The following is a 17,634-nucleotide window of genomic DNA, read 5'->3' as shown; positions in this document are numbered from 1 at the left end:
AATTTTTTTCGTGGCAAGTTGAGACATGGAACGAGTTTAGGTTGAGTATAATTAAAAAGTTAAACAAGAAATGGTGACAATTTTTTACTTTTTTTCGTCGTTTTTATGCAAAAAATCCAAAATTGAATGAAATAAAAGAGAGAAAACAATTTTCTCAACAAATTATAAACAAATTTGTATTATTATTAAATGTAATAGAAAATAAGAAACTATGCCTGGCTTTACTTTTTGCGGTGATACTACTCATTGAAACAATGGAAATGGTAGGTAAATATTGTTGTAAACTCGTAATTTTTGATCGAAACTCGGCAGAAGAAAAGAAGAAGAAGAAGAAAGTAAAAGTAACATTCGTTTTCATTACTTCTTCTTCATTTGGTGACGAGAATTTTTTCATTACCCATGTGGTGACGAGGATTAATTTCCTATTTTCTGGCATGCAAGTCGGTTCATTTGCTTCGTTTTCATTAAACTACACTGAAAGATTCGTCATTTGAAATATTTGTGCTAAATAGTTTTTTTTTTATTTTTGGATTGGAGTAATTTGAGTGAGACAAGGGATGAGGTTTCAAATATCAAAGGGAATTGTAGTGTGATATGATTGTAGCTGTAGAAAGGGTGATGACAAGCAAATTATTGGAATGAGGCATTTTGGATGTTGTGATTTGTGATTATGTTTTATAACTTTATTTTTAGTTGTATTTTAATTTTTGGCTTCAAAAATTCAAGAATTGGTTTAATTTTACAAAAAAAAAAAAATATTAGAATTCAGAAAATATTTTTAGTGCAAAAATATTTTATTTTTATTGGAGAATTTATTTTAGAAAAAAAAAATAATTAATATTTAATTAATATACATTAATTAATTAAATTTGTTATCAAAATTATTATAAAATATTTTAGAAAAATATTGATTACATTATTTTTTTAAATTAAATTTTATTTTTAACTTAATTTTATTTTGAATTAAAATTTCTTATACTTTATAAATTTTTAATATTTTTAGTTCAGTATTTAGTAGTTTTTGTTTAATTTTATACTAACATTTTTTTTAATTTAATTTTATTTAACTAATTTAACAAATTAATTATTATAAAAAGTTTTTATTTTAATTTTTCCATTAATTTTTTAAAAACTAATTTTCAACTGAATTTTATGTTTGTCAAAGTAATAAAAAACACATGAGTAGCGATGTTAAACTTTTAGTGCGAAAAGTATTTTAAAAAATAAATTATTTTAAAATTAAATATTTTTTAATCCTTCTAATTTACTCTTATTATACTTTTACTTATCATTTTTAATAAATGCTATTTTATGATAAAAAAAATTGAGTGCATTTAATATTTTTTGTCAAAGACAGGAATTTTTTTTTTAATTTTCTTATTGTTTGATCTTTTTTTTTAAAATTTTTTATTTTGTTAAAAAATAAAAAAAAATAGTAATAAATAAATAAATAAATAAAACTTTAATTTTTTGTAAAAAAAATTAGAAATTACTAAGATTTTTTAAATTTTTTCACAGAACAAAGTTTGCTATATTTTGTTGATTTTTTTTAATTGTAAATTTTTTTAATTTTTTAATAAAAAAAAAATTTTTAGAGTAAAAAATTTCTCTAAAAACTATTTTTGTAAATATTATTATAAATTTAATTTATATCTTTTAAATGTTTTTTCTTATAAGATATTTAGAAATTACTTTGACAATTTATTTGAGAACAAAAACAAATTTTACAATTTTTAGCTAAAGTTTTTGTAAATTTTTAAAAAAAAAAAATGACAGAAAAAAAAAAATAAATAAAAATTTTTGAAAAAAAAATTATTTGAAAGTAAAAAATTTCTCTAAAAATATTTAATTTTTTTAAAAATTTAATTTTTTAAATATTTTAACAAATTAAAAATTTTTAAATGGATTTTATTAAATAAATAAAAAATCAACTATTAAATAAATTAATGTTAATAAATTAATAATAAATATTTTAAATTTTTTTTTTTATTATTTTTAATTTTTTGTCTTCAATAAATTTTTAATAAAAAATAATATCAAACGACATTTCTCACAAAAATATTCCTACACGTCAATTTCAAAGCGACAAAAATTCAAACTTCTTATCCGTAAGTCAATTTCAACCATTTTCACCACACCCAAAAGCTTCGCTACCCAAAAAATAAACAAACTTCGAGTAGCCTACTGCGGAAAATGAGTAGATTTTCCATACACCCTCACAAAATTTTCCCGCAACAGCGCTTTGTGTGTCCCGTAGACGAACTTCTAACTGTGAAAGCATCGACCAGAGGTCCTTCCATGTACGCAAATCGTCCTCAACGAATTGTCCACGAACGTGTTCGTTTAAAAGCTTCATTAACCCTTCTTCATAAAATTTACTACCTCGTACTGCATGTGTCTATATAAATTTTTTTAAACACCACCAAACGTCGTTAAATCGCAAAAATCCACGAAAAATCCAAATTACTGAAAAAAAATAAAAAAAAACCACAATTATTTATTAAATATTTGAATATCATCATTTCACCGGTCCATAAATTAAATCATCATCACTTTCATTTTTTTTCATCATCTCTCACCGGCTTTGTTGTTATTTATTTACCCTCCTGCGATCATGTCAAACACATTTTTTTTTCTCACTCCATCCTTCCTTGTTTGTTATTTGAATTGTCGTCGAACAAAAAAAAATAACTTTACACACCATCATTTTTTTTGCATCCATTTATCCTTTTAAACACTCGAAAGTGCCCTTCTACAACGAAAAAAAAATCATCAACAGGCGAATAAACGAGCAAAGAAGAAAAAAAAAACATTTTATGATGATAAATATGTCGTTCGTTACATTAAGTAATAAAGTGATGCTGGTTCCGTGAGTCAAAAGAAGGGTGAGGTACAGAGAAAAAAAAATCTCCGAGGGTCTTCAAACAAATTGTTTACCGCAGTAAAATTATTTACCTTTTTAAAAAAGCATTAAGCTAATTTTTTTTTTCATTACTTCATTTTTTTTTGTACTCGAGAAATATTTAGGGGATTGTGGTTGAGGGGTGAATTTTTAAAAAAAAATTTTTTTTTTGCTTTAATTGTGTTTTCATTAAATCGGTAATCGGTGAGTAATTACTTGTCGTCAGGTGCGTCATTTAAATAAACAAGCCCGATAACAAGTTCAATAAATTTTATGATTCCCAAAAAAAAAAAAAAAAATTTTTTTATTGTTTCTGCGATAATTAAATATATAAAGTGAAGTGATTTGTTGTCAACTTTTATCAGTTACGGTCGAAGTTTCAACCGAATTTTCTAAAATGTCACTAATTTTATTCATTTTTATCGCGATTTTCGGTAATTTTTGTCCCGTAAATTCTTTTCCGAGTCCAGAAAATGCTGTTGAAGAATTTTCTTGTTCAGCCGTTGGTCGATTTTTGAACCCTAAGGATGTTGATTGTTCGTCCTACGTTCGTTGTATAACGGATGACGCGGGAAATTTCGTATCAGATGTCGTCCAATGCCCAGTTGGAACAGCTTTTAACGTTACAACCTCCCGCTGTGGTCGAATTTCAGCGAATTTTGTGTGTCCCAGCGTTTGTGCCTCCACAAAATTAGCAGAAGAGCGACTTCCATTGCGAAAAATCGACTGTCAAAAATACGTTTTGTGCCAAAATCAAGAAATAATAAGAGTTGAAAGCTGTCAGAACGGCACCTGGTTCTGTGGGGACCTGAAAAAATGTGTTGCTGGAAATGCTGATTCGTGTTACGAATATGCGGGAAATTCAACGGAAACGGTTCCAACAACGACAGTTGAAGAAAAAACGACGACTGAGGCGCCAAATAATTTTATTTGTACAAAAATGGGAAGATTTCCGTTAAATGGGCTCTGTGATCGCTACATTTTGTGTCTCCAAGACGGAAATGGCGGTTGGATGATGTCACTTGAAAAGTGCCCTGCTGGAACTGCCTTTTCTACTACGCGATTCAGGTGTGTCGTTATTTGAAAAAAAAAAAAAAAAAAAAATCCAAAATGTATGCAATGAATTTTTCATTTCATAAAAAAGGAAATTTTAAATGAAAGGGAAATTATTTGAAAAATTTATAAAATATTTCTATTTTAATAAATAAATATATTAAAGATGGAAAAGGTCACTTTTATAAATAAGTTCATATTTTCACGTGTTGATCAAACGTGCTTTTTTGGACACTTTCCTCTCTCAAACGTGAACGGGTTATCTATTTTTATGCAAATAAATACCTTTTGTCTCTTCGTTCGTTCGTTACACAATTGACAAGAAATCTTTAAATAATTTTTTTTTTCGTAACCACAGAAAATCCCTCATGACATTTTCTTAACCTTTTGCTCGTGTCTTGTGCAAAAAGTTTGTCGCACATAAATTTTCCTTTGTATGCTTTTCCATGAATACGAAAGATAATGATTACAATAATAGGATTTTCTCTTCTTTCCTCTCCCCACAGAATGCTGTCAAAAAAGTTATTGTTTGTCATTTATATTAAAAAGTTTTCGTCTTTTGGCTTCGTCTTAAAAACTCTTCATTGTCTCGTTACTAATTTATTAAAATTTTAATGTGCTTCCATGTTTTTTTTTGGTTCGTGACACGGTTCGATGAACAACATGAAAGTGAATGAGGGGGAGGAAAGGAAAATGGAGGTAAATTTTAAAGAAGAAAAAATTTCTTTTTGAAAAGGTGAAAGGATGATGAGGAATTTTCTTTGAGTGGAAATTTTTATTTCAGTGATCAAAAAAAAAATTATTTTTTTTTTTTTAGTTAGAATATATAAAAAAAAAATTTTTCAATTTTTTAAATAATTTTTTATCTATTTTTATTTAAGATTATTTGAAGTTATGAATAATAAAAAAAAATTCAAAAATTAATTCTAAAAAAATTAAAAGTTTTGTTATTCAACTTTTTTGTAAAAAAATATTTCAAATAAAAAAAAATAAAAAAAGCCGTAAAAAACCAATAAAAAATTTTTAAATAAATTTTGTTATTAATTTTATAATACAATTTATTTTTAAATTTTTTTAAGCTCTTGAAATTTTTTTAAAAAATTTTTGGAAAATTTGAAATTGATATTTAACATTTTTTTTTTAAATTAATATTTAATTTTTTTTTTCATTAAAATTTTTTTTAAATGAAAATAAATTTAATAAATTGTATTCATAAATAAAATTCATAATAAGAAAATGTATGAAAAATATTGTAAAAAAATTAGGAAATTTTCACTTTAATTTTTTTTAATGAAAATTTTAAGATTTTTTTCTGAAAATTTTTAACTCTATCAATTTTTTTTAATTTCTTAAAACTTTTGCCATAGATAATACTTTTTCTTTATTGTAAATTTCACCGTATATTTTATGTGAGTTTCAATTTAATCTTCGAAATTATATTTTTATTTTTTAATTCATTATTTTAATGAATTTAGAAAATTTTTGACTACAGATGGCACTTTTATATTTAATTTAATTTTTAACTTTTACATTTTAAAAGGAGGCCCAAAAAAAGTTATCTCTTAAATTGAAATTATTGCATAATTTTCTATTAAAAAAAAAATATTTTACCCGTGAAACAATTTTAAAATAAAATTAAAGCAATTAGAGTTTAATACCGCATTTTTTTTCTTTGAAATGCGATAAAAAAGGAAAAATTTTAGAAAAAACCGAGGAAAAAACGAAAAATTTTTTCATTTTAATTTTAATTTCAATCGGATGGATTTTCATGGCTAAACGTGCAGTTTCCATCAATCAATTGACTATTTAAAAATTCAATAATGACAAAGAATTATTGCAAGAAATAATTGTATACTTGAAAATTTCATAATTTTACTCCAAAATCGCTAAAAGCATCTTTTGAAACAGCGAAATTTGACTCCTTTGTTCTCTCATTCTCCGATTGTAATTCAAATTCCTCCTACTCGCGTCATATTTCATTCCAAAAATACTTGCAAAACACTCTCTAAAAGCATTCCACTGAATAAACAAACAAACAACGTCGAGAAACATTTCCATTCCATTACTTCTTTAATCAATTTTTGTCCCTTTCCACTTTTTGCCTCAATTTCGGCCCGTTTTTGAACTATTTTAAAAATACCTTCAACTTTTCAGGGAATTGCCAAAGAGACATAAATATCAAATTTATTCAAGTGTTCTTTTAAAATAAAGGCATCTTTACGTTTATTATCATAAATTTAAATTAACTTGAGCTGTACACGACACACGAACTTTTTTCCACGTGGGATGAGGAATCGCAACCCGCATGAAACTTTCTTTCGCGCCATATCAAGCACGAAAGAAATGGAAGAAGAAGAAGGGAACAAACATCTTGCGCGCACGAGTAGAATTTTGCTGCGAAGAAATTTTTCCACCATGAACGCGTGTCTATGGAAATTTTATCTAATTAGTAATTTACGGTATCATGGGGGAGTTTTTCCGTTCGTCGCACGTATCGTTCTTTTCCAATTTTCTTGCGCTTTCCTTTTGTTTGGCGTGCGTTGCGCGCGTATAGATATAAAAGTAAATTTATTAAAAAGGCACATCGCGAATTCTTGTGAAATATAATTTCAAAGGCAGCCAATGGGAAAAGTGCTTTAAAGAAAAAGGTCGCTTCTTATTGGCTACAAATAAGTTTATTTCTGTGGCATCATCTTCTCGCATCGCAGCGCTACGAGATATATTACTTCTTTCTTCTCTTACACGACGACAGCGACGGAACGCTTACGTCCCGAAAAAGGGTTTAGAAGAAATTTCGTAAAAAGAGGGTTGCGCCTCTATTCATCTCTCTTCATTCACATAACTTATATTTTACAACGACGACGAGAGGAAAATTTTGTTTTATTTTGCAAAAAGATATAAAGCAGCAGCACAAAAAATCTCCGTATATATATGGGCGACTTGTGCAAATAAACGATACGATCCGGTCGTAAAAGAAAACTTTTATAAACGATATGAGTTTTTGTTGTTGTTGTTGCTGCTGCCATGTTCGTCGAAGAAATGCCGAATAAGAAGAAGAAGAAGTTGTAATATAAAATAAAACTTTATGGATCTTGTTGTTAACTTAGAGCTATCTTTATACACAAAATTTTTATCGTGTATCCCCATCCCCCATGCACACAGCCGTTGTGAAAGGACATAAAGGTTCTTTTCAAACTCATATCTAAGATTTAATGGCATAAAGTTGGTCCATTTATTTTCTCATTTAAAATATATCCACATTCTTAGCTGGTTGTGCGTTATTAGACCCAATCAATTTTTACATTTGTCCCCAAAGCGCACACACGACACACGACAAGAATGTTCAAGCTAAAGAAAAGTTATTGCAACTTTAGATATTCCAAAAGCCAAAAAGAACGAGAAAAAGAGAAGACATAAATTTTAATATGCGTACATTTTGTTTCTTCTTTCACTTTCAGCAACAAATCTGATTTTAAATTGGAAATTTTTACATAACCACAAATTCTTGTTATAAATACCCAGTGCAGAGATTCCAGTTGGTGGTGTTTTTCTCCATTCATATTATAATGTTGCGTTAAGTATTTTCGATGTTGGAATGAGAAATTTGGATCGCAGGATATTTGTACGGTTGTTGAAAGACGATATGAGTTGTGATTGATTCGATATTACTTCGTAGCTCGAGGTTTTCTTTTGCTTTTTGACCAGAAATTGAAGTTGATATATTTAGAACTTAATAAAGTAAGGAACTAGAGCATAAGCAAGCAATTTGGATGCTCCAAATGGATTGAAATTTGTCAGATCTAATTTACAATTTTGTATCAACTGGAAAAAAATCAAAATTAAAATTTTTCTTTGACATAGTTTTGTTTTTAAATCAAGAGCAAAAAAAACTGTGTCACAGCAATTTTTTTATTTTAAAATTGAAATCAGAACTTTAAGATCATTTTTAATAATTTTGTAACTCAAAACTGGAAAAAAATTGAAACTGAAAAAAATTTTTTTCTTTGACATAGTTTTGTTTTAAAAACTAAATCAAGAGCAAAAAAAACTGTGTCAAAAACTGTGTCAAAGCAATTTTTGTCAAATCTTGCTCCAAATTGATAAAAATTTGTCAGAGGGGCTCTAATTTATCATTTTTAATCATTTTATAACTCAAAACTGCTAAAAAATTGAAACTGAAAAAAAAAATTTCCTTTGACATAGTTTTGTTTTGAAAACTAAATCAAGAGCAAAACTAAATCAAAAACTGTGTCAAAAACTGTGTCAAAGCCATTTTTGTCAAATCTTGCTCCAAATGGATTGAAATTTGTCAGAGGGCTCTAATTTATCATTTTTAATAATTTTGTAACTCAAAACTGGAAAAAAATTGAAACTGAAAAAAATTTTTTTCTTTGACATAGTTTTGTTTTAAAAACTAAATCAAGAGCAAAAAAAACTGTGTCAAAGCAATTTTTGTCAAATCTTGCTCCAAATGGATAAAATTTGTCAAAGGGCTGAAAAAAAATTTTTCTTTAATTTATCATTTTTAAAATCTTATAATCAGGGCTCTAAATCATTTTTAATAATTTTGTAACTCATAACAAAAAACTGCAAAAAAATTGAAACTGAAAAAAATTTTTTTCTTTGACATAGTTTTGTTTTAAAAACTAAATCAAGAGCAAAAAAAACTGTGTCAAAAACTGTGTCAAAGCAATTTTTGTCAAATCTTGCTCCAAATGGATTGAAATTTGTCAGAGGGCTCTAATTTATCATTTTTAATCATTTTATAACTCAAAACTGCCAAAAAATTGAAACTGAAAAAAATTTTTTTCTTTGACATAGTTTTGTTTTTGCAAAAAAAACTGTGTCAAAAACTGTGTCAAAGCAATTTTTGTCAAATCTTGCTCCAAATGGATAAAAATTTGTCAGAGGGGCTCTAATTTATCATTTTTAATCATTTTATAACTCAAAACTGCTAAAAAATTGAAACTGAAAAAAAAAATTTCCTTTGACATAGTTTTGTTTTGAAAACTAAATCAAGAGCAAAACTAAATCAAAAAACTGTGTCAAAAACTGTGTCAAAGACATTTTTGTCAAATCTTGCTCCAAATTTAAATATTTTTTTTAAATTGTTAAATTTTAACCAAAATAATAGATTTTAATTAATTTTTTTCTTAATTTTTTTTTTTTTAAATAATTAAATAAATTTAATATTTTTGTAATTATTTTACTTATTTGAACACATCATTGTAGTAAGTAAATTTTCAGGTATTTTTTAAAGTCTTTGAGATTGCTCCTTTGTCGTATATCGGATGGTAATGTACCAGTAAACTATTGTGGAGTATGTTGATTCGGGATATTGGGATAATTAAGTACAAAATCCTGTATCAAGTTTTTTTTTTGCTGGTTTCCATTTTGCGCTGATTTGAGTCAATTGATATATTTTCTATCTTAGTCACTTTGTCACTGTTTTTTTTTGTTTTTCATGCATCAATATCACTTTTTACATATTTTTCTAGCTCTTTCTTAAATTCACTCATTTCAGTATCAGTTTTCACTTTTCTTGCCATTTCATTAAAGAGCAATGCCCCTTTAAAGTTTACTTTAAAATTTACCTTTAATTTAATCCTTTTTGTTTGACCTGGTTCTTTATTTCTTTGCTTCAATCGCTTCATTTTGTCCAACCTAAAAAACAAAAAAAAAATTAAATTAACATTATTATACTCACCTCCAACTTCATAATCGCTAATGCAGCTAATTTCTCGTTCAACACTAATCACTCGGTCACTTTCCAGCTATAATTTAATGATTTCCCTAATTAACATTCTTGTGTGTGATATTCCACTTTTTGACATTCCTCTCGAGGGAATTCCTTCATCTCATCTCCATCTGTGTTTATTTAAGCCAAACAGTCGGCACAATGATATGCGTAACAATGAAAATGACCATGGTCAAGGATACTAAGCGTTACGTCGTACAATGTTGGGGATGAGATGTGGCAAAGCAGAAAGAGGAAAAGGCAAACAAGAACGTTGACACAGATATCTTCTGTTGATCAATAAAATTTTATTGTTATTATTTTTGTCCATATGCTATTTTCTGTCATCATCATAAACAACTTGTAGCTTCTTGGTTCGCATTTCTCTTGAGTAAATTTGGATTTTGGGTTTATGTGCCAAAAAAAAATTAAAACTTACCGATGAATAAATATCGGACCTTTAAACCCATTTTAACATCAAACGATGAGAATTATTTTTAACTTTTCTAGATAGTTTTAAAAGACAAGAAAATTTTTTACTTTTGTTCCACTTTTTGTTATTAAAATAAAGTAACCTGTTCACCCTTCCCTGCCTGCGATCCCTTCTTTGCCATACCTTTCCTTATACTTGCTTTACCTCACACTCAAATGGTCAAACGATGATATCAAAACAGGTTGTATGGGAATCTATTAAAAAAGTTTCAAAGACAAGACATGAGTATTAATAATAAAATATCCAGAAAAGTAAAAATTTGCTAGAAAAATGTTATTAATAAAAAGGGGTTGTCCGAAAACTCTGTCCCGTACATGGATCTATATATGGGTGTCGAAAAGTGTAAGAAACAGGATTTTTCTATTATTTCGCCTGAGAAAATGTAGAAACCTGACCTTTTGACACAAAAATTTTATATAAAAATATTGTTAAAGAAGGTTTTACGGGACATATTTTATGTTTATTTTAATTTGCATGTGAAGAAATGTGTAGAAACTTGTAATGTGGGAATTTTTAATGAAAAAGTTAGATTAGTTTTTTTTCTGTTTGATAAACGTGATTTGTGTATGGAAAATAGTTTTAGTTGATTTTTTAAGTTGAACAAGGACGATCGGAAGGTCCGACGCGTTTTCGATATCGTTTCGGTTAAAAAAAAAATTTACATTATTGTTTTTTATATTAAATCGGTTTCAAATGAAATTCAAAATTTGAATTTAAATGAAAAATAATTTTATTTATTTTTTTTGAGCAAAATTTAATAAAATTAAAAATATAATTTTTTTCCCAAAAAAAAAAAAAATAAAAATAAAAATAGTTTTTTAAATAAAATAAAAATAATTAAATATCTAATTTCTTAAAATTTATAAATAATTTTAAAAAAAATAAATTATATTATTTTTTTTATTTACATAATTTAAATAATTTAATTTACAGAAATAATAATAATTTTTTTATTTACATAATTATCGCGTAATTACCTACATTAATTTCATTAATTACTATTATTTATTTTATTTATTAAATTTTTATTTTTTTAAATTTAAAAATTAAGTGTTAATTATTTTTATTCGATTTAAAAAAATATTTTTATCTCTTTTTATTTATTTTTTTGTGAAAGAAAAAAACGATTTTTAATTATATAAAATTTTGTTCAAAAAAAAACTTATAAAATTATTTTTCATTTATTTTTAAATTTTGAAATTCATTTGAAATTGGTTTTAAAAAATCTATAAATTTTTTCATATAAATATTTAAAAATATTAAAAAAAAAAAAAAATAATGAGTTCAAAATATTAATTTTAAACAATTTTGTTTTCAAAAATATCACAAGAAAAAAACAACTAAAAATGAAAATCAAATTAGCAAAGTTACGTAAAATGTTCACAAAGAAGAAATTTTCTCTTCCTCCATTACTAAAATAGCATTTTATTCCGAAAATCACATCAAAGTAATTTCTTGCTACTCGAAAATTTCTTTTGATTTCCTAATTAAGTAAATGTCTTTTATCATTTACATAAAAGACGCGTTTTCAGGTAGGATTTATCAAAAACTCGACATACTCGTTTCATTTTGATGCCGATTGTGAATAATAAATAAAGCGTCGTTTCATCACTCGAAAATTAATTTTTGGCTTGACGATGCTTGCCATGTGACAAATCCTTTGTGTTTTTATCATTAAAACATATTATCACAAGTTTCTGTGTATTTATTTTAAGTTGTGCTAAAATAATTTCAGGGAAAATTAACGTCACGTCAAAATAATATCAACATTTGTGTTGCAACGAAGACAACTTGAGGAGTTTCTTAATTAATAATTAGACAAGCTTCTGTCTTGTTTGTTAATACGAGAAATTGCGAGGTGAGATTAAATTTTGCTCGAACAGCCAAAAAAAAAATCGACAAAAGCCGCAAATTAAACAAACTTGAGAAACGAAGAGAATTCAAGCTGAAAATAGAGGAAGGATGCGGGAAAAGTGCTTATTTTGCGCGAAAAGTGGTAAGAAATTGGCAGAAAAAAAAAGTTTTCCTTCATCTTAAAATTATATTATGATGAAACACGTACGCGCCGCCATCATTTCCATTATCATCAACATCATCGTGACGATAAAGTAACGTTGCCATTAAAAACTTTTTAAGCAGTGGGTTGAAGAATCCTCCCACTCCCCGTTCAACCATTAAACATTTTCTTCTGTGTGTAGCATGTCACCCGCCATTACTTTTATATTTCGAGAACCCTCACCCTCGCCGAAATTCTCGTGTGTCGTATGCGGGCGTCGTGTAAAAACTTTACAATATGAACGACGACGATGTATATTTTATGTTTTAAAATTAAACTCTATCCTCTTTTGCTTCTTATTCTTACGTTTCACTGCTTCTCACTCATTATTCATTACGACACATGTATAAAATTCAGTTTTTGAAAGTTTTGTGTTCTTCTCGCTAAATCACGTAGAGCAAAACTACAAAAGTGGGTTGCGGTAGAAATCTGAGTTTGTCACGTACAGAAAGAAGATATTTTAACGTGGATTTCCTTTCGGTGAAATATTTTTCAAGTTTTTGGCATGACAACGCGCTTCTCTATTAAAATTTACATTTCTTATGTTGCAAAAGTGGAATTTCCAACTTTTACATTTATTCCCTTGAGCATTTCTGTCAATTTTGTAAGGAATTGGATTTTATGGTTTTTCATAAAATTTAAGAGTCTTGAGAAGGTCTCAGAGAAAATCTCATAATTTATAAGAGATTTATCAAATTCTTCTATTTGGCCCAGACAACCTTGAAGAAAGTAATGACAAGTTACTATAAAGAGGACCTAGGTTGAAAATGTGTTACTATGACATTAAGTATAGCACACAGGAAAATTTGTTCACTAAAAGATCAAATAACTGATTATTGATTTGCTGTGAATTATCTTTCAATAATTTGGATCAGATTTGCTTGTAATTTACTTTGCAAATCATATGAAATCGCAATATAGTATCGACATTTCGTTATACTACACAGAGTCTTGTACAGTATAATACGAAAAAAAAAAAAAAATTGGGACAGTTTAAACATTAAACTGAGCCAATTAATTATTTAACTGATCCAGTTAATTGCTCAAGTATTTTTGATCGTTTAGGGTGTCGATGGTGCACAAAATTTTTTGCACAAAAACAAAAATTCCACCTAATTTTTTCAGATATTCTATATCCAACCCAATGTATTAACTTAAATACGCAAGAAAATACGTCACTGTCAATTTCCATGTTGTTTATTGCATCGTTGAAAACATAAGCGAATGGAAATTGTTGTCTATGTTCTACGTCGACTTCTTTATCAGCTGCACGATGGTCTTCATAAATTGGAAAACAATGTTTATAGTTATCTAATTTTAGTGATAAATTATCAGTTTTCCCTCCATTTGAACTTTTTGATTTTCTGTCTCTTCCTTGCAAAGCGTTTGGCATCACAAACGGGATGAGAGAAATAGCGATTGCAATTTTTTTTTGGATTCAGCACATTCGTTCGAAGTTCGAAGCTCCTGCACGTTTTCGTGGATCGCAATGTTGAGCAATAACTGAGAAATTCGAAATCGATTACTTTAAATCCCTTCTCACGTAAAATTCGATTTCCATCGGATGAAATAAAGCGAATCGCATTAGGACTCGAGAAGCAACGGTATTTTTGGACATATTGGTCGGCAGACTTTCAGATCTTTTAGAATCGTAGATCAAAACAATACATAATTTCATTTGTCTTGCAATTCTTCGTATGTCCCGGTTAATGCATGCAGCTCTTGTTCGGTCTCTACAATATTCAGCTCATGCTGACTCGATTTACGACCATCAAAAATTTTTTTAAGCCTATTAAGAAGTTTTAACCAAACCATTTCATCCTTAGTTTATCGGGGCAGTCTTTAATTTTTAATTTTTCATTCCTATAGAAGTCACTTTTTAAGGCAACATACCCTGTAATATTTTATTACTCGGACTTAAATCTTTTTACTAAGAAAAATTTAATTCTTACCTTTTATGGATTCTCTTTAGGTTTTGCTTGCCCTTGCAATGTCCTTGAAGATTGGATCAGGCTTTTACGATGTTCAAACTCGCATATGACTTAATATCAGCATTTCTTTGAAAAAAAAAATGGGATAAGATTTACATTAGTCTAAAAAACCTAAACATCGAAATTCTGGATAGAGCTATTGAGATTTTTGATATTTTTTAGTGCATTTGGGTATTTTCTTTGACACACCCGATCTCACTAAAAATACATAGAAACACTTAAGCTCATTCTAGAATTTTAAATTTAGGTTTTCTAAACTACTTTAGGTCTAGCTAACATAAAACCATCAAAAAATCTCATCCCATTTTATGTTTCGATGAAATGCTTATATCGAGTGATGCGACTCAAGGCATCTTTTGGAAATGGATTCTCTAATAGATTTTCTGAAAGAACATACATACTCTGAAGAAGAACCGTGTTTAGGCATTGCGTTACAAACAGCCAAGAGTGCTATTTTCGAATGGCTTATAGACGAAACCACAAGATACTGGGAATTCGAAGAAAGGAGGTTATCAGAACATGTCAATAGTTTTGTATCAAACAGATCTTTCACAAGAATTAGAGAGGTGATCAACATGAACATTACTCAAATTAGAGTCATAGTTGTTTTCCTAATCGGACATGCTAGATTGAATAAATTAATGAGTAGAATGGGATTGCAGATTCTGCCACTCAGCAGTATTTTGAAAGATGCCCTGGGTCTGAACCCCTTAAAAGTATGTGCTTATGTTCAAGGAAATTTCAAGGGCAACCAAAACCCTAGAGACGAAGAAAATGTATCAAGGAGAGTTACTTTAAAAATGATTTTGAACTATCCGATTCCAAATTTGGTTCCTTGAAATCAAATGAAATCTTCTTAAAATAAATTCATAACAGCCAATCGATCGAAAGAGAGCAATAAACTTTCTTTCGTAGCCCGTTACAAAAAGAATCCTCATTCCAATCAGTTCATAAGTTGCCATCTTCCAACCAACCATCTATCCTCCTTTTTCTTTCTTTCATTTTTGCACCATCATACACCACAAAATATAATAAAATCTATTTTAATGGAAAAGATGTAATGTAACGTGCAATATTTATACAACGATGTCTTTCACATGAAGACGCATACATACAATTCTTCGTCCGTAAGTAAAATGTAAGAAAATGATAAGAAGACATATTCCCTTTTTCATACAAAATAGAACAAAAACGAACGCATTTCTCTCTGTGTCATGTACACCACCTTTTAACCTCCATCCACAGGCAACATCATCTTTTCAGTGGTTGCTTTCTTTTTCTCGTCTCACGAACGACGGGGTGCTTCAACTTCTGCTCTGACATCCGCACGTCTTTGGCAATTATTGTCGTTCGGTTCAAGTAACTTGCAAAGGTAACACACGTAAAATCTCTGCCATTTTTCAAAAAGCGACTACGAAGATAAAATTATATTAAAACAAAGTTTTCTTTCAGAAGAAAATTTTTGGGAACGTTGTTAGAATTTTGTGTGCTATCAATTTTCTTCGGCAACTTTATTAAATAAAAACCAAATTAACTTTCCAAAAAGTTGGAGATAATCTGATTTTATCTAGTCGTTAATTGAATGAAAAATCTGCCTGTCGTTCCCACAGCTCCGAAGACGACGACGGAGAAGAGAAAAAGAAATGCACTCACAAATTATAATTATTCAGACATAAAATGCTAAATTTTCATTAAGGAAAACAACAACATTTTATTTCTGCTGCAGAAACGAACACGAAGGTACACGAAGAAAATATAAATTGTAATTTTACATGGCAGGTTTATTACGTACACACAAGAACGATGCTTTTGAGCCCTTAAGACATTTTCGGATAACGATGTGTTGCGATAAGAAGAGTTATAAGATGTTGAAAGTATTACCATTCTGTGTTGCCATGTTGCTGCTCCGTACACGGATGGATGGCAAGATAAGTTATTTATATTTAAATTAAGTTTTATGTGTGCAAATCTGATTTGTTTTGTAGCTCGAGCTAGCTATCGTTTATCGTCGTCGTTGTCGTTCTTGTTGGCGTTGTTTGGATATGTGAAAAATATAAATCTCGTTTCAGCTTATTAATCTCTCGATTTCTTGGAAATGTTGTCAGAAAAGATGTTGTTATGTAAAATGATGCGATGGCGGTTAAGTGTGGTTTTAAATAATTATTTATGTGATGAAAAACGGGAAATTTTGTTAGTTATGGAGGTTTGAGGATGCAAAAAAAGAGAGGAAAAAAAATTATTTAAAAAATAAAATAAAATTATTGAAAGTTTTAAATTTTTTAAATTAAAAATTTAATTCGCTTTAATTAATCAAATAAATAAATAAAATTTAATAAATTAAAAAATTCATTAAATAATAAAATATTACTACGAAAATATATTAATATTAATTAATTATTTTTTTAATTTATTTAATTTTATTTATTTAGGCCGCTCCAAATTTTTTTTCGAACTTTTTGTCCCAAAAACTTTTTTTCAAAATGGGGGGGCAACAAAAAAAATAAAACTTGAAATACTTTTTCATGCAAAATAACAAAATTTTAACAGTTTTTCGTCAATGAACAATATTTTGTTTTTAAGGTATCAACATTAAGAATTGCTTTTTTTAAAATTGATTTAAGAGAATTTCAACTTAAAAATTTAAAAAAAAAATTAAAAAATTTTTAAAAATTCCTTGAAAAATTATGAAAATAGACCAAAAAACGGTTAATTTTGATGAAATTTTTAACTTTTTTTTTATTTTGCCCCATTGAATTTTCGGCTTTTGAAATAGGGCATGGGACAAAAAGTTCAAAAAAAATTTAGAGCGGCCTTATTTAAAAAATTAAAAGTAAATTTATTTTTCAATTTTAATTTAAAAAAAAAAGTTGCTAGCCAATTTTATGTGATTTTTTTAATTTTTTTTTTGTACAGTTAAATCATATTTAATTTATATTTCTTATTTTATAAAAATTCAAAATTGTAAAATTTGTGATAAAATTTTACATTTTGACTGAAAATTAATTCTAATAAATTTTTTCATGTTTCTAAAATGTATGAAATTTGTTTTTTGCATCGTAAAATTTTTTTATATGACAAAAAAAATTTTTTTTCTAATTAATTTCAAAAATTAGCCATTAAAAAAAACTGAAATATATGAAATAAAAACGCTTAAAGTTAAATTTATTTTACAAAATATTAAAAAATAATTAAAAAATTAAATATTTATTATTTATGAATAAAATAATTTTTTAAATTTTAAATAATTAAAAATTTTATTAAAAATTTTCATCAATGAAATTTTACACAAAAATTAAATTTTATTCGAAAAAAAATAATTAAAATAAAAAAAATATTTTGTCACTTTCTATCATCGGTCGTTTCAAAGCTTGTCATCAATTCAATAAAATAAAAATGAAAGAA

The sequence above is a fragment of the Culicoides brevitarsis genome, chromosome 3 (genome assembly GCF_036172545.1).
Source record: "Culicoides brevitarsis isolate CSIRO-B50_1 chromosome 3, AGI_CSIRO_Cbre_v1, whole genome shotgun sequence".
NCBI lineage: Eukaryota > Metazoa > Arthropoda > Insecta > Diptera > Ceratopogonidae > Culicoides > Culicoides brevitarsis.
This window is presented reverse-complemented; position numbering follows the sequence as displayed.